Source organism: Mus pahari, chromosome 9, assembly GCF_900095145.1.
Source record: "Mus pahari chromosome 9, PAHARI_EIJ_v1.1, whole genome shotgun sequence".
NCBI classification, from domain to species: Eukaryota; Metazoa; Chordata; class Mammalia; order Rodentia; family Muridae; genus Mus; species Mus pahari.
The window spans coordinates 5442362-5453775 of NC_034598.1; the positions used below are offsets into that span (position 1 = coordinate 5442362).

General features: G+C 45.4%; 1 pseudogene; it reads left to right on the forward strand.

The window, feature by feature from the left end:
- Nucleotides 1-3186: 3186 nt before the first annotated feature.
- On the forward strand, nt 3187-3753 carry LOC110327055 (annotated as a pseudogene).
- The last annotated feature ends 7661 nt before the right edge of the window (nt 3754-11414 follow it).

An 11414-nucleotide genomic window follows, 5' to 3' on the forward strand; every position in this document is an offset into this window, starting at 1 on the left:
CAGATATTTACTAAGAACCCCTGGTGATGGATTTAACAATAGACTTTACATCAGAGCATTCACCTGGCTCCATTTTAAGTGGTAAATGTGGCCTGGTCCCCACCATCTTTTGATGTATGCATTCTTTTTGTTTTGTGTCATTGTAACTTGGCAGATGTGTCTGCCTGGCTTTTCTTGTTTTTCTTCTGTATAAAATAGTCTGGTTTTCGTTTGGACATTACATTCAGATCCAACACACTCTCTCGTGTCTACGCAGACTCCTTTGCCCACCTGCAACCAGAAATCTGTTCTGTGCAGATAGGAGACCCAAAAGAGGTTAGTCTGTGGCATTGATCCACTAATTCTACCTATATATCCAAAGATCACAAAGAGATATTGAAGGGAAATGCAATTTAAGATAAAATTTGAGGCCTGATTTATGTAACTTATGTCAAATAGTCCAAAGAAAAAGTTGTTTGCAAGCTTAGAAGCCTGAGGCTGAGAATATAGTGGAACAGGCCCAGGCACTTCCGGGCAGGCCCGTTGTTAAAACATTCCTGGGGCTGCCTGGCCTTAAAGACAAAAAAAAAGGAAAGCAGGAACTTGTCCAGGCTATCTTGGCTGAGTCATCAGCCACCTAGTTTGAAATTATATGTTAACCAAATGTTCCGCTGACCTAGATAAGCGTCCGCCCCTCAGGTCTCCTGACATCCTGACTTGCACGTACTATTCTGATGTGTAATCGTTTTCTACTGATGTTTAAATGAGCCAATTGTGTGAAACTGTGCCAATTCCTCCTAGCCCCCGACTCTCTCCCTATAAAAATCCCTAGCTTTGAGCCTCATGGTCGATTCCTCTGTCTCCTGCGTGAGATACATATCGGCCCGGAGCTCCGTTATTAAACTACCTCATGTGCTTACATCAAGATGGTCTATTCGTGGTTTTTGGGTGCCACCATCTCAAGACTGGAATGGGGAGGGCTCCCCATGGAGGTCTTTAAATATCATTTCCATGTTGTACACTGACATGTTGTCTTAGAGTTTTCCTGCTGTGAACAGACACCATGACCAAGGCAACTCTTAAAAGGACAACATTTAATTGGGACTGGCTTATAGGTTCAGAGGTTCAGTCCATTATCATCATGGCAACATCCAGACAGACATGGTGCAGGAAGAGCTGAGAGTTTGACATCCTTATCTGAAGGCACTACTGGCTTCCAGACAGCTAGGATGAGGGTCTTTTTTTTTTTTTTATCTTTATTTACATTTCAAATGCTATCCCGAAAGTTCCCTATACCCCCCCCCCGCCCCTGCTCCCCTACCCACCCACTCCCACTACTTGGTCCAGACCTTCCCTTGTGCTGGGTCATATACAGTTTGCAAGACCAAGGGGCCTCTCTTCCCAGTGATGGCCTATTAGGCCATCTTCTGCTACATAGGATGAGGGTCTTAAAGTCCACACCCACAGTGACACACCTACTCTAACAGGGCCATAATTTCTAATAGTGCCACTCCTTGGGCCAAGCATATACAAAGCATCACACACGTTGCTCACAACAGACAAGACATGGAAATGACCTAAATGCTGTTAAATAGAGATTATAGAGTTCATTGTACTGAATGTTAACAGACCAGTCTAAAAGTAAAAATAGAGTCACTCATGTTAAAGTTCCATAGCACCATGCTGACACTAAGTCATTTTGCTGAACTTCCACAAGCTTTTCAAGGTGTATTGTCCAGAAGGATTCTACTGGGAAGAATTCCTTTTCCTGCCCCAACTTACAAGACCAGCTGTGGCTGATGTTGTTGAATTCTAGGAATCAGAAAGAAAGAGATGGCAGTAAGGCTTTTTTTCTCCTTGACTCTTTTTCCTAAAGTCTATTTTGTGAGTCCTCCTAACAAACTCCCAGTAAAAGGCTTATCCTTGACATTGAACCTCTCTTTGTGGCAATGTGATGTAAGGCAATCTCTTTGTGATGTAAGCTGACTATACTCCAACACAAGAAGGGATTCCTTGGCTCTTAGGTAGTTGTTACCCAGCCGGCTTCCAAACTCTATGAGGTTCTGAGTTGGTGGCAGCCAGTGCATGTCTATATACTGACTCTGGAGATACAGAGCTAATTATCTTCAAGCTAGGAAAGTTTCCAACCCTCCCAGAGAAGTTTATTTATGCCTTATATAACTCAGGGCAATGACTACATTCTCTGATTTTAATTCCAGGTTTGAGAAATTGTGAGGCATTATTTCAAAGCTAATGGCAGGAGGCATACTGAATTAGCAACAGCCTGTATGGAGTCTGCTAGAAAATTCCAAAAGCCTCTTGCTTGGGTTGCATAAGGAAAGGGTTAATGCACTTAACTTTTCAAAAGGGTGACACTTAAGAGGTCACCGGGACAATTTTCAATCAAAACTGGACTTATAGCATCAGCTATGACAAACAGTGCTTGCTAGGTGACAAGTATCGACTCATGTGCTATACACATATGCACTACCATTTAATCTCCATAAAAGTCCTGTGCAACAGTGGTGTCTCCCTGTCTCATTTTATAGGCAGCTGAATGAGTCTCAGTGAGATCACATGGTAATCAGTCTTTTCCTTGGAATCTGAAGGTGGGTACACAGCCACCACACCTGTATGGGGTCTGCAGCCTAGAAAGAACTAGACCCAAACCCTGGGAAGAGCCCAATGTCTAGATAGCAGCCTGATTCATTGCCCTATATCTTAAATTGCCTTTAAAAGTCTCCATTAAAGGGGATGAAGAGATGACTCACTAGTGAAGAATACTAGCTGTTCTTGCAGAGGACCATGAGTTCAATTCCCAGTACCCACATTGGGCTACCCACAATGCTTGTAACTCCAGTTCCAGGTGACTGACAGACATGTGGCTCATATAGTGCCAAGTGAACATGCACACGCACACATACACACACGTAAACATATTTTAAAACATACTTAAAATAACATTTACTTAAAAGAATCATTCATTAAGAAAATGAAACACGCCAGGCCGTGGTGGCTCATGCCTTTAATCCCAGCACTCAGGAGGCAGAGGCAGGGGGTTTTCTGAGTTTGAGGCCAGCTGGTCTACAGAGTCAGTTCCAGAACAGCCCGAACTACACGGAGAAACCCTGTATCAAAAATCTAAATAAAAAGAAAAAAAAGAGACACAGGACTCGGCGTGCGCGTGTCTTCCATCTCTCCATCGCCATGGCTGCCGACATCAGTCAGTGGGCCAGGCTGTTGTGCCTGCAGGAGGTGGACGAGCCGCCCCAGCACGCCCTGCAGGTCGACTACGCCGGGGTGACGGTGGACGAGCTGGGCAAAGTGCTAACGCCCACCCAGGTTATGAACAGGCCCAGCAGCATTTCATGGGACGGCGGCCTTGATCCTGGGAAATTCTACACCCTGGTCCTTACAGACCGTCCTGCTCTCAGCAGGAAGGACCCCAAATTCAGGGAGTGGCACCATTTCCTGGTTGTCAACATGAAGGGCAACAACATTAGCAGTGGTACTGTCCTCTCGGATTATGTGGGCTCCAGGCCTCCCAGTGGCACTGGTCTCCACCGCTACATCCGGCTGGTGTACGAGCAGGGACAGCCACTGAGCTGCTACGAACTCATCCTCAGCAACAGGTCCGGAGACAATCGCAGCAAGTTCAAGGTGGAAACCTTCCGCAAGAAGTATAACCTGGGAGCCCCGGTGGCAGGCACGTGCTACCAAGCCGAGTGGGATGACTACGTGCCCAAGCTGTACGAGCAGCTGTCAGGGAAGTAGTCATCCCACTACTCCACTGGGGATCCACAGCCTTGTGTAAAGCTTGCCGTTCCCGCCCCCCTTACTACCCTCTCACTGCGAGTTCTCAGCTGTGCTAGGATAGAGGTTTAGGGTGTCTTCCTGCTCACTGCCTGTCCTTACGAGTCTGGATAGCCCCATCCCAGGTTCTGTTTGATTGAGTTCAGGTTCCATCTGGGGAGGTGTCCAGGGTTCTGATGGAGTCATTCTACCGTTGATTTAAAAGGAGCAACTCTGAAAAAGAAAACATTTCTGCCAGGATCAGGTCCAGAGGAGAGCCAGAGCTAGAAGTGTCTGTGAGTGGTTGAACAAGGAAATTTTGTCCAGAACTAGGCACAGTGGGGTTTTTAGAGTTGGGCGTTTAGGGTCCTGTCCCTCAACTGAGACAACCCAAGACTCCCAGCTTAGCTGAGCCCTGACTGTTCAGGTCAGGTGGTTGCGTAGTTATCAGTGTCCCTCTAAAGAAAGGTGCTGCTGTGGAGAGAGACCCTCTTAAGCCCCTTGCTTCTCGGTGGGGTAAGCAAAAGTCACCTGAGTTGCCGAGTGTGTTGATCCTCCTCGTCAAATACAAATAAAAAGGCATTGCCTTCAGAAAAAAGAAAGAAAGAAAGAAAGAAAGAAAGAAAGAAAGAAAGAAAGAAAGAAAGAAAGAAAGAAAGAAAGAAAGAAAGAAAGAAGAAAAAAATAAATATTTAGCTTGTAAATTCGGGAAGAATCACAGAAAAGAGTGAGTATAGGAGAAAGGGTTGCTCCTGCTTTAAAATAAGCTTTAGAAACATAGAGACATTTGTTTCTGATCAAAGCAGTTCACTGAGAACACCAATGGAAGCTGTTTTTTATCACACAGCTGGACTAGCATATGTGGTGGCTTGAAGATGCTTGACCCATGAGAAGTGGCATTACTAGGAGGTGTGGCTTTATTGGAGGATATGTTGCCTTGTTAGAGGAAGTGTGTTACTGTGGAGACGGGGTTTTTAGGTCTCATATATATGCTCAACTCTGGCCAGTGTGGTCCAGACCTCCTTCTGGCTGCCTTAAAATCAAGATGTAGAACTCTCAGCTCCTTTTCCAGCGCCATGTCTGCTTGGACTCTGCCATACTCCCGCCTTAATGATAATGGACTGAACCTCTGAAACTGTAAGTCAGCCCCAATTAAACGTTGTCCTTTATAAGACTTGCCTTGGACATGGTGTCTTTTCACAGCGATGGAAACCCTAACTAAGCATGTAAAGAGAGAAACAACAGAACTGAAGCTCAGTGGTAGGAAACTTGCTTTGTGTGCCTGAAATCTGGGTTTAATTCCCCAGTGCTGAAAAAAGAAGAGAGGAGACAAGCAAAATGTAATTTCAATTTCTCCAGCTGTCTTGTCAATGTTCAACTTCAAAAGTCCCCACTGTCTACAAAAATTTCAATACTTTAAAAAGTCCACAGTTCAAAGACTCTTGGGTGACTCATGGCAATCTTTTAACTGTAACCCCTTGTAAAATCTAAAATCAAAAAGCATATCACATATGTCCAATATACAATACCACGAGATATACATTACCATTCCAAGAGGGAAGTCTAGTAAAAATTTTGGTTTCTTAAAACCCAATTATGTTATGTGTTCTGTTATGTGATTATGTTTTTGTTTTGTGTGGGAAACAGGATTACTTCAGATTGTCTACTGTGGGACTGTGAAAGGCAGTCTATTTTCTGGTTGAGCTAGATTTAAACCTCTGAGACCCACCAGATAACTAGGCAAGGGATGGAAGGCCCATTTGCCATGCTCACAGACACTAGGCTCCTGACATGAGGCTCCAGCTCCATAATTCTGTGGCCATTGGTCACATTGGGCAAGCCATTGATATTCTGTCTGGACTCCACCCCCACAGTTACCTGGCAATAGCCAGGTATGCTCCTCCCTCCCCACGGTTACCTGGCAACAGCCAGGTAGGCCTGGCCCACTATAAAAGGGGCTGCTTGCCCCCTCCTTCCTCTCTTACTCCTGCTTCTCGATTGCTTCTCTCTTGCCCTCTTGCCCCCACTCTCTAAATCCCCTTCTCCCCTCTCTCCATGTGGCCATGCCAGCCTCTACTTCTCTACTCTCTCCCTCTCTCTGCCTTTCTACAATAAATGCCTTAAAACCCTGAACTGTCTCTTTTCATCAGGACCTGCCATACTGGAGCAATGGAACAGGTCTTCCTCTAAAGAGCCATGCATCTAATCTCCCATAGGAGGTCTCAGCACTCACAGACACAGTCTCCACCAACCCAAGCAGCCAACCAAGCCAGCCCAAGGACTCTCCTCCCCTCAGGACCCAGCTGGAGCTCTCTCCTCCTGCCCTTTTCCCTTTGTACCAGGGCCAAAACCAGCCCCACGGGCCCCCTACTCCATTCTCGGCTCTTCCGAGGCATTCAGTGGTGTCTGTGGTGCCCAAGAGTGAGAATCTGCTGTCCTCGGCCTCCGTGCAGGGCCCAGGAACCTCAGACTTTGTTCCCGACCCCCAGAGCCGGGCCCTTCGGCTTCTTACAGCCTGATGCCCACCTGGTGGAAGCATGGGATGCACCAAGTCAAACTTCCTGGGTATGCCTCCATTAGCGGCCCTAGCCCTGTGGCAGCTAGACGTGGGACACCATTTTAACACACAGTCCACAACCACTAACTATGATTTGTCTTGTACTCTAGGAGGGGAATGATTTTTGCCAGCTACAGTTAGTTTACATTCGAATTCTGGGGACTCTTGAGATGGTATAAATGTGAGAGCCCTAGGAAGGGCTGTGACAGTGGCTGCTCCCCCTGCTGCTGCTCCTGGTTCCTGCTGTTGTTCCTGCTATTTGTTGCTTTGACTATTGCTAGATTGCTGGATTTCTGCGCTGCTATCTAGAGATATCCTGACAATGAGAATTGAAAATGCCACTAGGAACTCTAGGTTCCTAATCGGTAAGAAACAGTCTAAAGAGATCTAAATCCCCTTTCCCCTCTAATCTTCTTTCTCTCCTACCTAGTATTAGGGGATTGAAGGGATAAGGGTGGAGAAAGGTGGTAGATAAAAGAACCCAATAAAGTATACAAAAAGTACAGCCACAAGGAGGAAAGGGAACAAAGTGAGGATCTACTGGACCAAAGAAGACTGAAAACCAGCTGGGCAGTCTCCGAACTCTGCATCTCCATGTCTGATGTCAAGCCACTCTTCAGATCTCCAAATCCTTTCAGCTTTGTTGACTGCAAAACACTTCTCTGTCTTGCTCTGGTTCCATTCCCTGTTAGCAGTTCTCCTTGGCAGGCATCCCACCACTATGGCATCTCCAACATCCTGGGGTCTCCAAGGCAGCCCAGGCTTCACTTTCACAGATTCACACAATGGCCTCTCTAGTCCTCCGTACAGGTACACTCCTGCCACATGTCTGGCCTCAAAGACTTTCCTTAGTTTCAGAGCAAGATTCTAAAACCCCTTTCCTATATCCTTGACTCTAAATTCAGAACCATGTGGCCCAAGCTGCCAAGATCTGCTGCTTATTGGGGCTGGAACTTAGCCCCCTCACTCAACAATGTCTGTATCAGCTCTCTGTTTTTGATAGTTTCCTTCACTATTTAAACTTGGCAGTCCTGGAACTTGCTCTGTAGACCAGGTTAGGCTTTAACTCAGAAGTCCACTTGCTCCCTCCTTCTGAGTGCTGAGATTAAAGGTGTACCCACAGAAATGTAAATAAAGAAAATATCTAATAAAAAAAAAAAGAAGGTGTACCCACCTTAAGCTTTTCTTTAATCTTTTATAAATTGAAATCTTAAGTGGGTGTGGCCTTGCCCTGAGGTCACCTTTATTCTATTTAGCATCAGAGTTTTCTTTAATCTGTTTACCTCCTTGAACATGAGACTTAGCTCCATTTCACTTCTGGGTACACTCCCCCCCTTTTTAAACTGTACATTTTGTATTTTTCCATGCTTCTTTTCATTATAGATCTTCATAAGACTGGCCACTAATAACCACACAACACAGTCAATACTAGACTGTCTTGAAATCTCCTCGACCAATGCCATTAATCTAAAACTCTTCAATTTAACCTCAGGCACAGTTTCTGGATAAAGGCAAAAGGCAGCCCCATTCTTCACCAAAATATCATAAGAATGGTCTCTAAGCTAGATACTAATATTCATCTCCTCTGAAACCTTTTGAGTTGGAGGCCCCACAATTCCAATAACCTTCAGTATCATATTCTTCCATGTTCCTAACAGGATATTAATCCCTGCTTAATATGTTTAATTGCTTTTCTAATCCAAAGTACCAAAGTCTTCCAAACAGAAACGGGACCCATCCTAACATTTGAGTCTCTGGTACCAATTTCTGGCTTAGTTAGGGTTGCTATTGCTGTGAAGAGACACCATGATCATGGTAACTCTTAGAAAGAAAAACAGTTATGAGGTTTAGTCCATTGTCATCATTGGGGGGGAAGTCTGACAGAATGCAGGCCAACATAGTGCTCCAGAAGTAGATAGAATTTTATATCTGGATCCATAGGCATCAGGAGAGGGGGGGCTGGGCTTGAATTGAGCACTTGAAATCCCAAAGCTCACCCCCCTCCCCACACCCCAGTGACACACTCCCTCCAACAGGGCCCCACCTGCTCCAACAAGGCCATACCTCCTAATTGCTATCAAATAGCACCACTCCATAATGAGCAAGCATTCAAATCCATGAGCCTATGGGGACAATTATAATTCAAACCACCACAGCAGAAGAAATTACCCTTTTTTTCATTAATTTGTTTATTTATTCACTTTAAATCTCCATTACAGTCCCTGCTCCACCATTCTCCCCTCACAAAGCCTTTCTCCCCATTCCTCTCCCCCTTCTCCTCTGAGAAGGGGGAGACCACCATCCCATATCACCCTACCCTGGCACATTAAATCACTGCAGGACTTAGGTGCATCTCCAATTGAGGCCAGACAAGACAGCTCCATTAGGGGAATGAATCCACAGGCAAGCAAAAGATTTAGGGACAGACCCCACTCCAGTTGTTGGAGGGACTCATATGGAGATTTTTTTTTAATACATAATGGTAATGTTTTTAACAAACTGAATTTCAACATGGTGCCAAGTCTTAATCCCTCCAAAGTATGCATGGCGTTTATAAACTGAAATCTGGCAAAGGAGAGCTGAAGAAATTCAGGAGCGAGCACCCAGAGTCTGATGTGCCATTTGCTGACTGCACCAACGTGGAGGCCTTTGGAAGGGAGCCCATGTGGTGTGACTTATTAACAATAGCTGACCCAACACCGAGTACTGTTCTAAGTGCTTAGGTCAATTTAAGTACTATTTTAGTTAGGGTTACTACTATTGTAATGAAACACTACAAGCAAAAACTACTTGGGGAGGAAAGGGTTTATTTTGCTTACACATCCCACATCACTGTTCACCACTGAAGGAGATCAGAGCAGGAACTTGGTGGCAGGAGCTGATATAGAGGCCACAGAGGGGTGCTCCTTACTAGATTTCTTTTCTTTTCTTTTTTCTTTTTTCTTTTTTTCTCTTTGTCTTTCTCTTTCTCCTCCTTCTCCTCCTCTTCCTCCTCCTCCTCCTCTTCCTCTTCTTCTTCCTCCTCCTCCTCCTCCTCCTCCTCCTCCTCCTCTTCTTCTTCTTCTTCTTCTTCTTCTTCTTCTTCTTCTTCTTCTTCTTCTTCTTCTTATTTTTTTTTTAATACAGGGTTTCTCTGTATAGCCCTGGCTGTCCTCACTTTGTAGACCAGGCTGGCCTTGAACTCAGAAACCTGCCTGCCTCTGCCTCCCAAGTGATGGGATTAAAGGCGTGTACCACCACCACCCAGCCTAGATTTCTTATAGTAACACCCAAGACCACTAAACCCACAGTATACTGGATCCTCCCCATCAATCACTAAATAAGAAAATGCCCACAGGCTTGCCTTCAGCTGGATTTTATAGAGGCATTTACTTAATTGAGCGTCCCTCCTCTCAGACGACTCTAGCTTGGGTCAAGTTGGCACTAGTTAGCCAGCACAAGTACATAAGGAAAATATCTAACTTTTCACAACCACCCTGTGATATGTACACTATTGTCTTATCTGGGAAAGCTGAAAAGGAAAGAACAGAAGGATCATGTGTCCTGCCAAAGTCATATAGAAAAGTGACCCTCCCAAGGAGAGTAGCAGCATCAAGGGCCACCCTCTTCACTACGGCCATCAAGTTTAGTCGGTGACAGCTGATAAAGCCTCTAGGATTCACAGCAAGCCGGGTTTTGTCTTAGAGCAGGAAAAGTCCTGTTAGCTGAGGCTAAGAAGATGATGTGCATGGACTCTCTCCCTAAAAGAAAAAGGTTAATAAATGTTATGACCTGGCTATGTCAGAAACACACTTGTGTTCCTCGAGTGTCAAAATCTGTTGAATGACAATTCACAGGATACAAGAATTTGTCAAGTAGTGTCACTTTCCTAGATAGCCTTCCAAGACAAACAGTTCTTCTGTTTCAATTTTAATCATTGACTCTCAGGGCATGCATTACACATCACACAGTAATTTTCTCCTCCTTTACCTCTTTCTCCTCTTCCTCTTTTTCCCTTTGCCCTTCCCCTTTTCTTGTACGTATGTAGATTCAAGAATGGCAACAAAGGGTTAAAGAGGCTACAAGCTGTTCAAAGAATTTAAGAGGTCTGAGCAGCTGAAAGCAGGAAACTATAGGGTTGCACAAAGATCTTGTTGCAGATGTGGCCGCTGCTCTATAGTCAGGCTGCTGGGCCAGAGTTGAACTGAAGATTCATGGTGTGAAGGAGGATGTAGAGGTGAAGGCCAGGGTGGAATCCATATGGACAATTGGGTGGACAGATGAACAGCAGGCCCACATGGACCACTGGACAGATGAACAGCAGGCCCACATAGACCACTGGACAGATGAACAGCAGGCCCACATGGACCACTGGACAGATGAACAGATGACAATTTGAGCAGTCTATGTCAGTAACAGGGAATGGGCTGGGCTGAAGAACCTGGGTTAGTTAGGCGTTCTCAGCCTGTCAGTCCCTTGATGTACACACTGGGTGGTGAGATGACAGGTTGGTGGGGCCACCACCATCACAGCATTGGACACTCTCTGCCTCTGAGGTCCAGGTAAGGAAAGTGCACTTTCCTCAGTGTGGTGTCTGCTAAGTTCTTGGGCCTAGTTCTCCTCATATGGCCTTCATATGTTCATGTGCTCCTACAGTCTCCATTGACTTTGATCCATTGGTGGGGGACCTTTCTACTGTTAGAAATAAACTCTTCATCAACCTGAGCCTCATAGTAGTGCTGGACTGAAGGTGCTGTTTATGGGGCCCCAAGAGGCAGGCATCTTACTTCTGAATTTTCACTCAAAATGGAATCATTGTAAAGGAAGCCCCCGGGTCAAGGCATAGGCTAAAAAGTCACCACTTTTCACAATATGTACAGACATAGAGTGGGATCTGGGCAGATCTCAACAATAAGCAGACTGTATTGCTGGAAAGGGCTTCCATTAGGAGAAGAGAGCCTTTACAAGCTCAGTTGAAATTGAATGGTTCTGATACCTGTGTGCTTAGCATCACCGCTGGGAATGTTTCAAACAGAAACCCAGACGTGAAGATTCTCTCTCTCTCCTCTCCCTCTCCCTCTCCCTCTCCCTCTCCCTCTCCCTCTCC